This window comes from Erythrolamprus reginae, chromosome 12 (assembly GCF_031021105.1).
Source record: "Erythrolamprus reginae isolate rEryReg1 chromosome 12, rEryReg1.hap1, whole genome shotgun sequence".
In the NCBI taxonomy this organism is placed as follows: domain Eukaryota; kingdom Metazoa; phylum Chordata; class Lepidosauria; order Squamata; family Dipsadidae; genus Erythrolamprus; species Erythrolamprus reginae.
Genome location: NC_091961.1, coordinates 5,555,185 through 5,571,794, shown reverse-complemented (window position 1 = coordinate 5,571,794; position 16,610 = coordinate 5,555,185). Strand labels below are relative to the sequence as shown.

General features: G+C 42.1%; 1 protein-coding gene across 2 annotated transcripts in view; it reads left to right on the top strand.

Annotated features, from left to right (window-relative positions):
• The first annotated feature begins 4,982 nt into the window (after positions 1 to 4,982).
• SLC39A14 (solute carrier family 39 member 14) overlaps positions 4,983 to 16,610 on the top strand; it is a 53,829-nt gene continuing 42,201 nt past the window's right edge. For both annotated transcript variants that reach the window (XM_070765981.1, XM_070765980.1), the window contains exon 1: positions 4,983 to 5,072. The gene's annotated coding sequence lies outside the window, so the exon portion shown is untranslated. The remainder of the gene's footprint in view (positions 5,073 to 16,610) is intronic.

Here is a 16,610-nt window from a genome sequence, read left to right as displayed (position 1 = left end):
AAATTAAGGGAGACTAGGATAGATCTATTTCGGCCTTGTTCTGGCCTCCTCAGCTAGCCACACCCTCACTGGGACTTGAACTTGCAGCCTTTGCCTTGTAAGACTGAGAATTAACCTCTAGGCTATAGTATCCAATCCCTTCAGCTCTGTACCAGAGAAGGGTTATATGTTTTTTGTGTCGAATCACCCTGGTATATTGAAGGAGCATCACAGCTTCCTTTTGAAATTATATTTCAAATTATGTTTCATTTAATTCAATTTTTTTCAACATAATATTCTCTGCCTTACTATCTTGAAGCGGAAATCTTCCCTTTGCCTGCTTTTCTCATTGTTTCTCTCTCGGAAGAGAATTGTCTTTATGCATTGTTTTTATTGACTGTTTTATTGGGATTTTAATTGTTGAATACTTTTTTTTATTATTGTACACCGCCCAGAGTCCGTCGGGAATTGGGTGGCCTATAAATCCAATAAAACTTAAACTGAAGAGAGAGAGAGGTCAAGTGTTTTAGAAAACTGTTTTTTATCCACAACCAGAGGATAATGCAGCTGCGAGAGCAATCATGGGCTTTCCCAAATATGCCCATGTTAAACCAACACTCCGCAGTCTGCATTGGTTGCCGATCAAGTTTCTGGTCACAAGTCAAAGTGTTGGTTATGACCTATAAAGACCTTCATCGCACCGGACCAGATTATCTCAGGGACCGCCTTCTGCCGCACGAATCCCAGCGACCAGTTCTTCTCCGGGTCCCGTCAACTAAACAATGCCGCTTGGCGGGACCCAGGGGAAGAGCCTTCTCTGTGGCGGCCCCGGCCCTCTGGAACCAACTCCCCCCCAGAAATTAGAATTGCCCCCACCCTCGTTGCCTTTCGTAAGCTACTTAAAACCCACCTCTGGGGTGGGGGAATTGAGATACTCTTTCCCCCTAGGCCTTTACAATTTTATGCATGGTATGTCTGTATGTATTTTTGGTTTTTATATTAATGGGTTTTTAATCGTTTTTAGTATTGGATTATTATTGTACGCTGTCTTATTATTGCTGTTAGCCGCCCCGAGTCTCTGGAGAGGGGCGGCATACAAATCCAATTAATAATAATAATAATAATAATAATAATAATAATAATAAAGCTGAAGCTGACCAGACTAAGTACTAGCCAGATGAATACCTGGTATGCAGGTAGGCAGAAATCTGGCTGGGGAATTCTGGGAGTTGAAGTCCACTAATATTAAAGTTGTAAAGGTTCAGAAACATTTCTCTAAGTCCGTGATGATGAACCTGTGGCCTGTTTTGGAGGGCAGGGGAGGCTGTTTTTGCCCTCCCCAGGCTCCAATAAAGCCTCTGGAGCCTGGGGAGGGTGAACAATGGGCCTAGCAGCCCCACCAGAAGTCTGAAAACAGGCTTCAGGGAGGCCTGCTAGGCCCAAAACGGGGCATGGGGAAGTGGGGAGGCGGTTGTGCGCACATGTGTGGGTGTGTGGCAGGGGGGACCATTGGCAACTTTAAGACTTCTGCGCATGCGCAGGGCATGGGGGACATTCGACCAGACAATATTGGTTGGCAGGACCGTGTGGGAGGGTCTTTTCTGTAGTGGTTCCGGCTCTATGGAATCAACTCCCCCCTGAGATTTGCACAATCCCCACCCGCCTGGACTACCGTAAACTTTGCCAGCAGGCGTGGAGTCGGTAAATGATCCAATCTTATCCGAGCTGAATGGATATGAATATTTTAATATTAAAGGTTTTAGCATTTTTTTTACTTTGTTGTGTTGTTTGCTGCCTCAAGTCCATAAGGAGTTGGGCAGCCTATAAATCTCATAGATAGATAGATAGATAGATAGATAGATAGATAGATAGATAGATAGATAGATAGATAGATAGATAGATTAGATAGATGATAGATAGATAGATAGATAGATAGATAGATAGATTAGATAGATGATAGATAGATAGATAGATAGATAGATAGATAGAGATAGATAATAGATAGATAGATAATAGATAGATAGATAGAGATAGATAATAGATAGATAGATAGATGATAGATAGAGATAGATAGATAATAGATAGATAGATAGATAGATAGATAGATAGATAGATAGATAATGGATAGATAGACATAGATAATAGATAGATAGATGATAGATAGATAGAGATAGATAGATGATAGATAGATAGATAGATAGATAGATAGATGATAGATAGAGATAGATAGATAGATAGATAGATAATAGATAGATAGATAGAGATAGATAATAGATAGATAGATAGATAGATGATAGATAGATAGAGATAGATAGATAATAGATAGATAGATAGATAGATAGATAGATAGATAGATAGATAGATAGATAGATAGATAGATAGATAGATAATGGATAGATAGACATAGATAGATAATAGATAGATAGATGATAGATAGATAGAGATAGATAGATGATAGATAGATAGATAGATAGACAGACAGAGAGAGATAGATAGATAGATAGATAGATAGATAGATAGATAGATAATGGATAGATAGATAGATAGACATAGATAGATAATAGATAGATAGATAGAGATAATAGATAGATAATACATAGATAGATAATACATAGATAGATAGATAGATAATGGATAGATAGATAGACATAGATAGATAATATATAGATAGATAGATAGATAGATAGATAGATAGATAGACAGACAGACAGACAGAGATAGATAGATAGATAGATAGATAGATAGATAGATAATGGATAGATAGATAGACATAGATAGATAATAGATAGATAGATAGATAGATAGATAGATAGATAGACAGACAGACAGACAGACAGATAGAGATAGATAGACAAACAAACAAATAAAACTGGAAATAAATTTTCCAACAGTGAGGCCGATCAACCGATGGAACAAAAGTTGCTTTCAGAAGTTGTGGGAGCATCAACACTGGAAGCTTTCAAGAAGAGATAGACTGCCATTTGCTAGAAAAGGTGTGGGGTCTCTTTGAGCAGGGAGTTAGACTAGATGACTTACAAGGTCCCTTCCATGCTTATTCTGTTAAGCATCCTTAGCACTAGGAAGTCAGCTTAGCCCACAGCAGACAAATTATCCTCCTGTGCTTGGATCCATAAACCACTGTCTCTGGCCAACCTCAGCATAACGGACATCTGCCTTGGCTTGCAATGGAAAGAAGGGAGGGAGGGAGGGAGGAAAGAAGAAAGAAGGGAGGAAAGAAGGAAGGAAGGCTTGCAATGGAAAGAAGGAAAGAAGAAAGAAAAAAGGAAGGAAGGAAAGAAGGAAAAAAGGAAAGAAGGAAAAAAGGAAAGAAGGAAGGCTTGCAATGGAAAGAAGGAAGGAAGGAAAGAAAGAAAAAAGGAAGGAAGGAAAGAAGGAAAAAGGAAAGAAGGAAGGCTTGCAATGGAAAGAAAGAAGGAGGGAAGGAAGAAAAGAAAGAAGGAAAGAAAGAAAGAAAGAAAGAAAGGGGCACACGCTTTCAGAGCCCGAGGAAAAAATGCTTCACCAACATTGCCCTAAGTCAACCCTGACTTCTGCTTGCCAAGGTATTTTTTTTGGCAGAATCACCAAAGCAATATAGCATTACCATCATCCAATTCCTCTTTTCCTCTTCCTCTGCTTTGCAATGATGAATTTATGGTGGTTTTCCATCCAAATTCTACTCCTGCTCACCTTTTAGCCAAAATAGATTGCCATCCATCCATCCATTAGCCAAGAATGACTTATTCATCAATTTAAAATAATAATAATTAATTGCAGCTTCCTTGTGTGTCCAATCACACTTGGTCAATAAAAATTCCATTCTATATTCTATTCTATATCATTCTATATTCTATTCTAATTCTATTGTATTCTATTCTAGATTCTGTTCTATATATTCTATGTTCTATTCTCTATATATTCTATTCTAATTCTACTCTCTATATATTCCATTCTATTCTACATATTCTATATTTGATTCTATATTCTATTCTATTCTATTCTATAGTCTATTCTATATATTCTATGTTCTATTCTATTCCATATTCTTTCATATTTTATAAAATATGGAATATATAAAATATTCCATATTTTATTCTATATTCTATTCTATATTCTATACTATTCTATTCCCCAGCCACAATGCGGGCTGAGGAATTCTAAGAGGACCCGCTCCCACTTATTTTTAAAGTGGTGGGGGACTGACTTGGTAGTACAGTAGTTAGGTGCAACTGGTGGATTCACACATATCCGTATCAGAAATTTCCAACTTGGTAACTTTTTTTCAAGTTACCAAGTTGGAAATTTCCAACATTGCCATGTGAGAAAAAAAGGAGGAAGGAAGGAAAGAAGGAAAGAAGAAGGAAGGAAAGAAGAAAGAGAGAGAAAGAAAGAAAGAAGCAGGGAAGCAAAATAAGTTCCCATTATTTTCAATTTCAGGTCTTAAATCCAAAATGAATATGGATGCTGTTAGAAAAGTCAAGAGGGGCAGGACAGGACGACTGCCTAGAAGTGGAGCTCTTGCCTCCAAAATCAGGAGGTCGTGGGTTCGATCCTAGGTAGAGGCAGATAGCGGGGCTCCTGCTTAGGTAGGGGGATTGGACTAGATGACCTTGCAAGGTCCCTTCCGACTCTGTTAATCCGTCAAAAAGCCGACGGGATGGGTCTCCACAAAGAGGCTGCAATCCTCAAGGCCATCGGCAGAGGGCAGCAAATCCCCCACGCCACACTCCCTTATTTTTCCTCATTCTAGGAGCGGAGGGGAGAAGCCCCCTCCCCCAAGCCCCCCCCCCCCCCCGTCCTCCGCGTAAGCGACCTCAGTCGTCGCCCTCTCGACGCGCCACGCGGACCGGCTCCTCCGAAGGGGGCGGGGCTACGCTAATTCCCAGCCAATCCTCCGCGCCAGAGGCGGGGCGACGTCGCCGGGCCGGCAAATGGGAATGCGGGGGAGACGAGACCGATAACGGCGCGGAGGCGGGGCGGCCACATCTCTTTGATAATGAGCATGCGCGGTGGCGGCCGCCCTGTCAGTCCCTCAGCTCGAGTGGCGGGCCTGGAGGAGCCGCGGGGACGGAGCGTGCGGCGCGCCTGGCCAGGTGAGGCGGCTGGGAGCACCGAGGGGGAGGCTGGGACGGCGAGCGGGGCGGCTGGAGGAGTTGGGGCCCTCCCGGCGGGAGGAAGGCGGGGAAGGGAGGAGGAGGGAGAAGGAAAGAAGGGTGAAGAGAAAAAGAAAAGGAAGGAAGGAGAAGAAGGGAAGGAAGGAGAAAAGAAGAAGAGGGATGAGGGGGGAAAGGGAGAAGAAGAAGGGAGAGGGAGGAAGGAAATGGAAGGAGAAGAAGAGGGAGGGAAGGAAAGAAGGGAGAAGAGAAAAAGAAAAGGAAGGAAGGAGATGGAGGGAAGGAAGGAGAGAAGAAGGAAGGAGGGAAAAGGAAAGAAGGAAGCGAGTAGACAAAAGGAAAAGGAAGGAAGGAGATGGAATGAAGGGGAAGAAGAAAGGGAGAGAAGGGAGGGAGAAGGAAAGAAGGGAGAAGAGAAAAAGAAAAGGAAGGAAGGAGAAAAGAAGAAGAGGGATGAGGGGGGAAAGGGAGAAGAAGGAAGGGAGAGGGAGGAAGGAAATGGAAGGAGAAGAAGAGGGAGGGAGGAAAGGGAGGGAGAAGGAAAGAAGGGAGAAGAGAAGGAAAAGGGAGGAAGGGGATGAAGGGAAAGAAAGAAGGAGAAGAAGGGGAGAAAGGAAGGAAAGGGAGAAGGGGGAGGAGAAAAAGAGAGAAGGAAGGAGAGAAGAAGAAGAGGAAAAGAAAAGGAAGGAAGGAAGGAGGGAAGAAGAAGAGAGAGAGAGGAAAGGGAGGAAGAAGGAAAGAAGGGAGGAAGGGAGAAGACAAGGAAAGGGACAGAAGGTGAGAAACGGAAGGAAGGAGATGGAACGAAGGAAGAAGAAGGGAAGAAAAGAAGAAAGGAAAGGAAGAAGAAAGGGGAGGAAAGAAGGAAAGAAGACAAAAGGAGAAGGAAGGAAGGTGAGAAAAGCAAGGAAGGAGATGGAGGGAAGGAAGGATGGGAATTAAGGAAGGAAGGAAAAGAGGGGGAAAACGGGCTGCTCCCGCTACCTGTCTCTCCCCCACTGCCCTCCAGAGCAGTTGGATTACAACTCCCATCATTCCCTGGCAGCTTCCTTTTCGTGGCATCAACAGTATTGATAGGAGTTGAAGTCCAATTCTGGGAGGAAGTGTGGGAAATTGGCACATACCCCTTTATGGTGTATGTCTTCATCTCTCCCCATTCAGATTCTTGCTTCCTGCACCTGGAGGAGTTTCCCCCCCTGTCAAAGAAGCCCCTGTAGGGCAGGTTTCCTCAACCTTAGCACTTTAGGAGGTCTGGACTTCAATTCCCAGTCTTTCCCAGGAAGCTCTGGCTGGGGAATTCTGGGAGTTGCAGTCCAGACTTCCTAAAGGTGCTTAGGTTAAGACACACTGAATAAGTGGTGACTCTTTCCTTCCTTCCTTCCTTCCTTCCTTCCTTCCTTCCTTCCTTCCTTCCTTCCTTCCTTCCTTCCTTCCTTCCTTTCTTTCCTTATTTGCAAGCCAAGGGGGATGTCCGTTATGTTGAGGTTGGCCAGGGTTATGGATCCAAGCAATTTGTCTGCTATGGGCTGGGTTGGCTTCCTAGCGCTAAAGATGCTTAACCCAATAAGGATGGAAGGGGTAGGTCATCTAGTCCACTCCACCCAAGCAGGAGACCTTACACCAGGGATGACGAACCAATGGCACGGATGCCACAGGTGGCATGCGGAGCCATATCTGCTGGCACACGAGCTGTTGCCCTAGCTCAGTTCCAATGTTCATGTGTGGGCTGGCTAGCTGATTTGCACAGAGGCTCTGGGAGGGCATTTTTGGCTTCCAGAGAACCTCCAGGGTGGTTGAGGGAGAGCGTTTTTACCCTCCCCTGGCTCCAGGGAAGCCTTTGGAGCCTGGAGAGGGTGAAACATGAGCCTACTGGGCCCACCAGAAGTTGGGAAACAGGCCATTTCTGGCCTCCGGGGGGATGGAGGAAGCTGTTTTCGTCCTCCCCAGGCATTGAATTATGGGTGTGCATATGCGTTTGCCTGCACGCATGTTCTTTCGGCACCTAAGGGGAAAACAGGTTCGCCATCACTGCCCTACACCATTCCTGACAGATGTCCGTCCAGTCTCTTTTTGAAAACTTCTAGTGATGAAGCTCCCACAACTTCCAAAAGCAACTTTTGTTCCATCAGTTGATCGTTCTCACTGTCGGAAAATGTCTCCTTATTTCCAGGTTGAATCTCCCCTTGATCAGTTTCCATCCATTATTCCCTGTCTGGCCTTTGGGTGCCTTGGAAAGTAGCTTGACCCTCATCCTCTTTGTGGCAGCCCCTCAAATATTTATTTATTTATTTATTTAGTCCAATACACAAGGAGGGTTTTAGTGGGCATATATCTATATACACATAGTAAAATACATGATGAAGGTTATAGAGGAGATACTCATAGTAAAATATATCTAAGAAAGAATAGAAAAGAAGATAAAGTCATAGAACATATCAATGAAAGAAGAAGAGATATAGGAATAGAAGAAAGGTATAGGAGATATAGGAGAGCAATAGGACAGGGGACGGAAGGCACTCGAGTGCACTTGTACTCGCCCCTTACTGACCTCTTAGGAATCTGGAGAGGTCAACCGTAGATAATTTAAGGGTAAAGTGTTGGGGGTTTGGGGATGACACTATAGAGTCCGGTAATGAGTTCCACGCTGCGACAACTCGGTTACTGAAGTCATATTTTTTACAGTCAAGTTTGGAGCAGTTAATATTAAGTTTGAATCTGTTGTGTGCTCTTGTGTTGTTGTGGTTGAAGCTGAAGTAGTCACCGACAGGCAGGACGTTGCCTCATATGATCTTGTGGCCAATACTTAGATCTTGTTTAAGGCGTCTTAGTTCTAAACTTTCTAGGCCCAGGATTGAAAGTCTAGTCTCGTAGGGCATTCTGTTTCGAGTGGAGGACTATTTCGAGTGAAGGACTTCCAATCGAGTGGATTGGAAGACTGCTGTCACAGCTTCATGCTGTCCATCTTACATTCTATGCACCGTCTGATATTGGCTGGGTTTTCTGGTCCTTTCTTTTTTACTCCGAATCACTCTTAGTTTCTGTTTACTTTCCTTCTTCCAGGTCGATCCAGTTCCTCCTTCTCAAAAGCCTGAGGTTGAAACCAGTCCACCTGCTGTTCTGTAAATTCCCCAATATAATTTTACGATATAAACGTTCTTCCCTTCGATCGTGACGGGGTCCATGTGTCGCATTGTGCAGGGTGTTTCTCACGCTATCTAGCTAGGCAGATGCGTGCGCATCAATTTCCGGCATTCTTGGGCGTGGCTGAGCTTGCTTTGAATTTAGGGCATTGACATTCATAGGTTGAGGTCCAGGATGGGTTACACTGATTTTCACCGCTCATAAATCACTTCAGAAGTTCCCACCATGGTTTATTGAACAGCCTGTTGCCTTTTACTAAAAGCAATTAATCCATCACACACACTAGAATATGTGTAGCCCAGGGTTGGACTCCAGAGACAACCAAGGTCAGAGACCATATAACACAATGTCTTATCTACCATATTTTGGAGTATAAGATGCGCCTTTCCCTCCCTAAAAGAGGCTGAAGCTTTTTTCAAAGGTTTTTTTTCCAGCCCTATCTAGGTTTTTTAAAATAATTTTGAAAATTAATTTTTATAATAATAGTAACATTCGCACAACATCGTAACATTCTGCTCAGTGCCCACCACCAAACAGCGTTCATACCCCTCCACCAAAATGGAGGCATATTTTCCATATACCATGTTAACTTGAGAGCAATACAGAGTTCCCTCGATTTTCACGGGTTCGAACTTCGCAAAAAGTCTATACCACGGTTTTTCAAAAATATTAATTAAAAAATACTTTGCGGGTTTTTTCCTATACCACGGTTTTTCCCGCCCGATGACGTCATATGTCATCGCCAAACTTTCATCTGCCTTTAATAAATATTTTTTTAAGAAACTTTAATAAATAAACATGGTGAGTAATAATCTAAAATTTAGATTATTACTATTGTTGCTAAGGGAATGGGAAATTGTAATTTAGGGGTTTAAAGTGTTACGGAAAGGCTTGAGATACTGTTCATAGCCAAAAATAGTGTATTTACTTCCGCATCTCTACTTCGCGGAAATTCGACTTTTGCGGGAGATCTCGGAACACATCCCCTGTAAAAGTCGAGGGAACACTGTATATCTATTTACATATTATAAAGCAATTCTGATTTATTCTTTATAGCTTGGTCTCGAATTCTACTGACCACATGTCCTCTTACCTTGTCCCATCGTCTCATCAGTTCCCGCACATCAGTTTTGTTACCCGAATTCATCCTCTTATCCATCATCTCAAACTGTATATGATCCACCACGTAACGATACCAATTTTGTATTGTCCATTTTGTCGCATCCTTCCAGCCTAGGACTATTACCCCACTAACTAGATGCTAACAATGTTCCCAGCTCTTACCACCTTGCAGGCTCTTTCATTGTTACTCTCTCTGAATAAGGTTTTTTTTTTTTAAAGTCCTAACCAGGGGATAAAATAATGTGCTGAAGCTGACCAGGCTAAGGACGCTAGCCAGATAAATACCTGGTAGGCAGATTTTTGCCCCCTCTTTTCCTTCCCAAAAACTAAGGTTTGTCTTATACAGTGTTCCCTCAATTTTTGCGGGTCCGAACTTCGCGAATAGCCTATACCACGGTTTTTCAAAAAATATTAATTAAAAAATACTTTGCGGTTTTTTTTCTATACCACGGTTTTTCCCGCCCGATGATGTCAGACGTCATCGCCAAACTAATAGTTTTTGCAAATAAATAAGAAAAAAAAATTATTGTTAATAAATAATTCTGTTTATAAATATCAGGATCATTAAGTGTCTTATTCAATTATGAGTACCAGTAATAATGGAGAGTAAATGGTTGTTAAGGGAATGGGAAATGGTAATTTAGGGGTTTGAAGTGTTAAGGGGAGGCTTGTGATACTCTTCATAGCCAAAAAGGGTGTATTTACTTCCGCATCTCTACTTCGCGGAAATTCGACTTTCGCGGGCGGCCTCGGAACGCATCCCCCGTGAAAATCGAAGGAACACTCTACTCCAAAAAATATGGTACTTCTCCCTTGCATTCTTTCCAAATGGACTTGATGCCAGAATATACTATATTTCCAATTCCGCCTTCATAGAAACATAGAAGTCTGACGGCAGAAAAAGACCTCATGGTCCATCTTGTCTGCCCTTATACTATTTTCTGTATTTTATCTTAGGATGGATATATGTTTATCCCAGGCATGTTTAAATTCAGTTGTACTGTGGATTTATCTACCACGTCTGCTGGAATTTTGTTCCAAGGATCTACTACTCTTTCAGTAGAATAATATTTTCTCATGTTGCTTTTGATCTTTCCCCCAACTAACTTCAGATTGTGTCCCCTTGTTCTTGTGTTCACTTTCCTATTAAAAACACTTCCCTCCTGAACCCTATTTAACCCTTTAATATATTTAAATGTTTCGATCATGTCCCCCCTTTTCCTTCTGTCCTCCAGACTATACAGATTGAGTTCATGAAGTCTTTCCTGATACGTTTTATGCTTAAGACCTTCCACCATTCTTGCAGCCCGTCTTTGGACCCGTTCAATTTTGTCAATATCTTTTTGTAGGTGAGGTCTCCAGAACTGAACACAGTATTCCAAATATGGTCTCACCAGCGCTCTATATAAGGGGATCACAATCTCCCTCTTCCTGCTTGTTATACCTCTAGCTATGCAGCCAAGAATCCTACTTGCTTTCCCTACTGCCTGACTGCACTGTTCACCCATTTTGAGACTTGTCAGAAATCACTACCCCTAAATCAGTTTCCTTCTGGGAATTGTCATCCCTCCTCCCCACCCCCGTCCAACAGCATTCCATGAATTTGGGAATTATGGTTTTCTATCCAAGTAGCAATCTTCTTCTTCCATTTCTTTTTTTAGAAAAACGTTATTAATTTTCAGAATTTTTTTTAAAAAACAATAACATAAATATACTTTCAGCAATTCTCCATTGTTACATAAAAGCATTCCATATCCACATATCATCCCCCTTATTTAAATTTTATCACTTTAACACAGTTATTCATTTTTTTAAAATGTACATATAATTATACCTTTTTAAAAAAATTACATATTTGCATCTTATATTTTTACTAATTTTGTGAGTCGCTCGTGATCTTCTTATTTCCTTTCCTTAGTTCAGTCCATTTGTGCCACTGTTCCCACGTCTTATAATATTCAGAATCCTTGTGGCCCCTTAGTTCCACTGTAAATTTATCTATTTCAGAACAATTATAAATTTTGTTTATTATTACTTTTTCTGGGGGAGTCCCTGCATTTTTCCAAAATTGAGCAAAAATAATCCTAGCTGCAGTTGTAATAGGCAGCATTAGATTTCTGTTTGTTTTACTGTACTATTTTAAAAATATTCTTCTCCTTCCATTTATGTGCCCTCCACGCCTAATCGCTAAAGCTGACTGAGCCCTACCAGCGACGTTTCGGTGAAATCACATTCACCATCATCAGGCTGAAGTTTCAAGCTTTGTGCTGTTGTAAATATGGAAACGTTGCATAGACACTCAAAATATTACACGGGGCAAAACCCAAACTCAGAACAATCTACATACATATACCTGTGAAAATGTACGAAAACAAATATATATATATATATATATATATATATATATATATATATATATATATATATATATATATGCCCATGGTACTCCAACACTCCGCAGTCTGCATTGGTTGCCGATCGGTTTCCGGTCACAATTCAAAGTGTTGGTTATGACCTATAAAGCCCTTCATGGCATCGGACCAGAATATCTCAGGGACCGCCTTCTGCCGCACGAATCCCAGCGACCAGTTAGGTCCCACAGAGTTGGCCTTCTCCGGGTCCCGTCGACTAAACAATGTCGTCTGGCAGGACCCAGGGGAAGAGCCTTCTCTGTGGCGGCCCCGACTCTCTGGAACCAACTCCCCCCAGATATCAGAGTTGCCCCCACCCTCCTTGCCTTTTGCAAGCTCCTTAAAACCCACCTCTGTCGTCAGGCATGGGGGAATTGAAATTTCCCTTCCCCCCTAGGCTTATAGAATTTATACATGGTATGTTTGTATGTATGATTGGTTCTTTAAATTGGGTTTTTTTAGGTTATTTTTAATATTAGATTTGTTGACATTGTCTTTTTTATTGTTGTTAGCCGCCCCGAGTCTTCGGAGAGGGGCGGCATACAAATCTAATAAATAAATAAATATACACACGCATATATATTTATACATACTTCTATGTTTCTATGAATGCTGCCAGCAACATGTTTTATAAAACAAACACCTCCTTGGCTTGAATGTGCGTAGTGCTTAAACTCTCAGTCCATCCTGGTAAATATCTCTCTGACATTCCATGCTGGAAGGAATGTCCCGAAAGTTATTGGGTGAGATGGGATCCAGAATGAAGAGCTTGTGACTTGCTGTCGGCCGGCGTTGATCTAGTGATGGCAGCTTCTTGGCAGAGCAGGAGGTACGAGGAAGCGTTTCTCATTAAGAGGCCTCGCTCTTAATGTTTTGGGAGCAGATTGGGCAGTTGAAGTCCAGATATCTTCAAGTTGCCAAGGTTGGGAAACACTGGTGTGAACTGAGCATCCACAGGTGGCTTTTTGTCATATCTGGGCTTGCCCAACCATATGACCTTTGACCTACACAAGGAATACAGTGTTCCCTCGCTTTTCGCGGGGGATGCGTTCCGAGACCACCCGCGAAAGTCGAATTTCCGCGAAGTAGAGATGCGGAAGTAAATACGCTATTTTTGGCTATGAACAGTATTAAAAAGCCTTCCCTTAACACTTTAAAATCCTAAATTGCAATTTTCCATTCCCTTAGCAACCATTCAGATTATTACTCACCTTGTTTATTTATTAAAATTTATTTTAATTTTTTTTTTATTAAAGGCAGACAAAAGTTTGGCGATGACATATGACGTCATCGGGTGGGAAAAACCGTGGTATAGGGAAAAAAACCCGCAAAGTATTTTTTTAATTAATATTTTTGAAAACCCGTGCTATAGACTTTTCGCGAAGTTCGAACCCGCGAAAATCGAGGGAACACTGTACTACAAATTTATTTGATTCTTTTTAAAATTAATTTTATGGTTTTAAATGAGGTTTTATATTCTGTAAGCTGCCTTGAGTTGCCATGTGCAAATAGTGGCAATATTCCGAGGTTGGTAAAATGAGGACCCGGATTGTGGGGGCAATAGGCTGGCTCTGTTATAAAGTGCTATTACTCACATGTTGTAAGCCGCCCGAGTCTAAGGAAACATAGAAACATAGAAGACTGACGGCAGAAAAAGACCTCCTGGTCCATCTAGTCTGCCCTTATACTATTTTCTGTATTTTATCTTACAATGGATCTATGTTTATCCCAGGCATGTTTAAATTCAGTTACTGTGGATTTACCAACCACGTCTGCTGGAAGTTTGTTCCAAGGATCTACTACTCTTTCAGTAAAATAATATTTTCTCATGTTGCTTTTGATCTTTCCCCCAACTAGGAAAAGGAGAAGGGCGGCATAAAAAAAATCGAATAAATAAATATAAATTGATAAACAAATAAAAAAATAAATATGCAGGCTGTTCACAGTAGAGTTTCTGGTCTGGAGTGTTTTCAATCTACCCACCCAATCAATCGATCCTGATGTGCTGTTAGTAAACATAGAAACATAGAATGGAAACATAGAAACATAGAAGACTGAGGGCAGAAAAAGACCTCATGGTCCACCTAGTCTGCCCTTATACTATTTCCTGTATTTTATCTTACAATGGATATATGTTTATCCCAGGCATGTTTAAATTCAGTTACTGTGGATTTACCAACCACGTCTGCTGGAAGTTTGTTCCAAGGATCTATTACTCTTTCAGTCAAATAATATTTTCTCATGTTGCTCTTGATCTTTCCCCCAACTAACTTCAGATTGTGTCCCCTTGTTCTTATGTTCACTTTCCTATTAAAAACACTTCCCTCCTGGACCTTATTTAACCCTTTAACATATTTAAATAGTAGCAATAAAATGTTCCTTTCCACCTTTTTCTTAGTTGACCTCATAAACAAATTTGAGTTCTTAATTAAGGCTGATACAAAGCACGAGACACTACTTATCTTACTACTTGTCTTAAAGCAAAAAACCAGCCGATGCAAATTACGAGCCAAACAGGAGTTGGGCTCCATTAAACATCTTGGCTTCATCTATCACAATTCAAGTTTCTTTGCAGTATTTCTTCTGAGCTAATAAGTATCCTAATAATATAATCCCTTAAGAGGAGCAGGTTTGAAAAATCATTTAATTTAGCTGGATTTCTCTGGAGCCAAGAGCTGCAAGGCTGATTTTTCTAGTGGTGGACTGATTGTCTAAAGTTAAACCACAGAAATATTTCTTTCAAAAGCAGTGAACCGAAGGGGTCCTCCAGGGTGAATACCAGAATTGTTCCCATGTTTTTATATTTCCAGAGGACTTGAATATACTGTGCACAAGCAAAACCAGACACTGCCGTCTATTGAAACACTGCTCAAAAAAATAAAAGGAAAGTAAATCAAACTTTTGTGAAATCAAACTCATCCACTTAGGAAGCAACACTGATTGACAGTCAATTTCATATGTTGTCAGCACATTCAACTTTGTACGGAACAAAGTATTCCATGAGAATATTTCATTCATTCAGATCTAGGATGTGTTCTTCGAGTCGTTCCCCTTATTTTTTTGAGCAGTATAGTTGAAATATGTGGGAGTTAGCTTTTCCGGCCCTGTTCCCTCCCAGGAGACTCCTAGAGAGGTCCCACGGAGGCTTCTCCCCACCTTTTCCGGCCCTGTTCCCTCCCAGGAGATTCCTAGAGAGGCCCCACGGAGGCTTCTCCCCACCTTTTCCGGCCCTGTTTCCTCCCAGAAGATTCCTAGAGAGGCCCCACGGAGGCTTCTCCCCACCTTTTCCGGCCCTGTTTCCTCCCAGAAGATTCCTAGAGAGGCCCCAGGAAGGCTTCTCCCCGCCTTTTCTGGCCCTGTTTCCATCCAGGAGATTCCTAGAGAGGCCCCACGGAGGCTTCTCCCCACCTTTTCCGGCCCTGTTTCCTCCCAGGAGATTCCTAGAGAGGCCCCACGGAGGCTTCTCCTCACCTTTTCCGGCCCTGTTTCCTCCCAGGAGATTCCTAGAGAGGTCCCACGGAGACTTCTCCCCACCTTTTCCGGCCCTGTTTCCTCACAGGAGATTCCAAGAGAGGCCCCACGGAGGCTTCTCCCTGCCTTTTCCGGTTACATTTTCAGAGGCTCGGGTTTGTAAGTGGAAAATGGTTCTTGAGAAGAGGCAAAAAAAATCTTGAACACCCGGTTCTGATCTAGAAAAGTTCGTAAGTAGAGGCGTTTGTAGGTAGAGGTACCACTGTACCTCTCTCATAAGATGCTGAATAACGTTTAAAGCATCGCTGCTCTTTGTCCCTCGCGCCTGTGCATCCCTCGGAGGTGTGTGCTCCTGTGCCACGTAGCGCCTAAGAGTTGGAATTGGCCTAGAAATGAAACGCTGGCAAGGCTCCAGGCTCTTTTTATAGCTTGCCCTTGGTTTCCTCCTGCCTTTCTCCTCTGGCGCAAATATTTCCACAGGCCCCTTCCTTCTCCTGCCGTCCGAATCGCCACCTGAAATATGCAGGCTCAGTCCTCGACTTAAGAACAGTTCATTCCGCAGGCGGTAGGAAAAGCAAGTAGGATGCTTGGCTGCATAGCTAGAGATATAACAAGCAGGAAGAGGGAAATTGTGATCCCCTTATATAGAGCGCTGGTGAGACCCCATTTGGAATACTGTGTTCAGTTCTGGAGACCTCACCTACAAAAAGATATTGACAAAATTGAACGGGCTACAAGAATGGTGGAAGGTCTTAAGTATAAAACGTATCAGGAAAGACTTAATGAACTCAATCTGTAGAGTCTGGACTGGAGGACAGAAGGAAAAGGGGGGACATGATCGAAACATTTAAATATGTTAAAGGGTTAAATAAGGTTCAGGAGGGAAGTGTTTTTAATAGGAAAGTGAACACAAGAACAAGGGGACACAATCTGAAGTTAGTTGGGGGAAAGATCAGAAGCAACGTGAGAAAATATTATTTTACTGAAAGAGTAGTAGATCCTTGGAACAAACTTCCAGCAGACGTGATTGGTAAATCCACAGTAACTGGGATAAACATATATCCATTGTAAGATAAAATACAGGAAATAGTATAAGGGCAGACTAGATGGACCATGAGGTCTTTTTCTGCCGTCAATCTTCTATGTTTCTGTGTTTCTATTCGAAGTTACAACCACATCGAAACAAAAGTGATTTCGATCCGTCTCTGGAGATTCTCCTTTTTCGTGGCTGTCACATAAATCCTTTTTTTTCCCCCAAGAGGCAACTGGATTTGCTGTGTTTTTCTTTGGAGACGTTTCGCTTCTCATTCCAAGCAGCTTCTTCAGCTCTGAGATTTATATTAAGCTTAATTATGCTTATTAATGTCCCGTT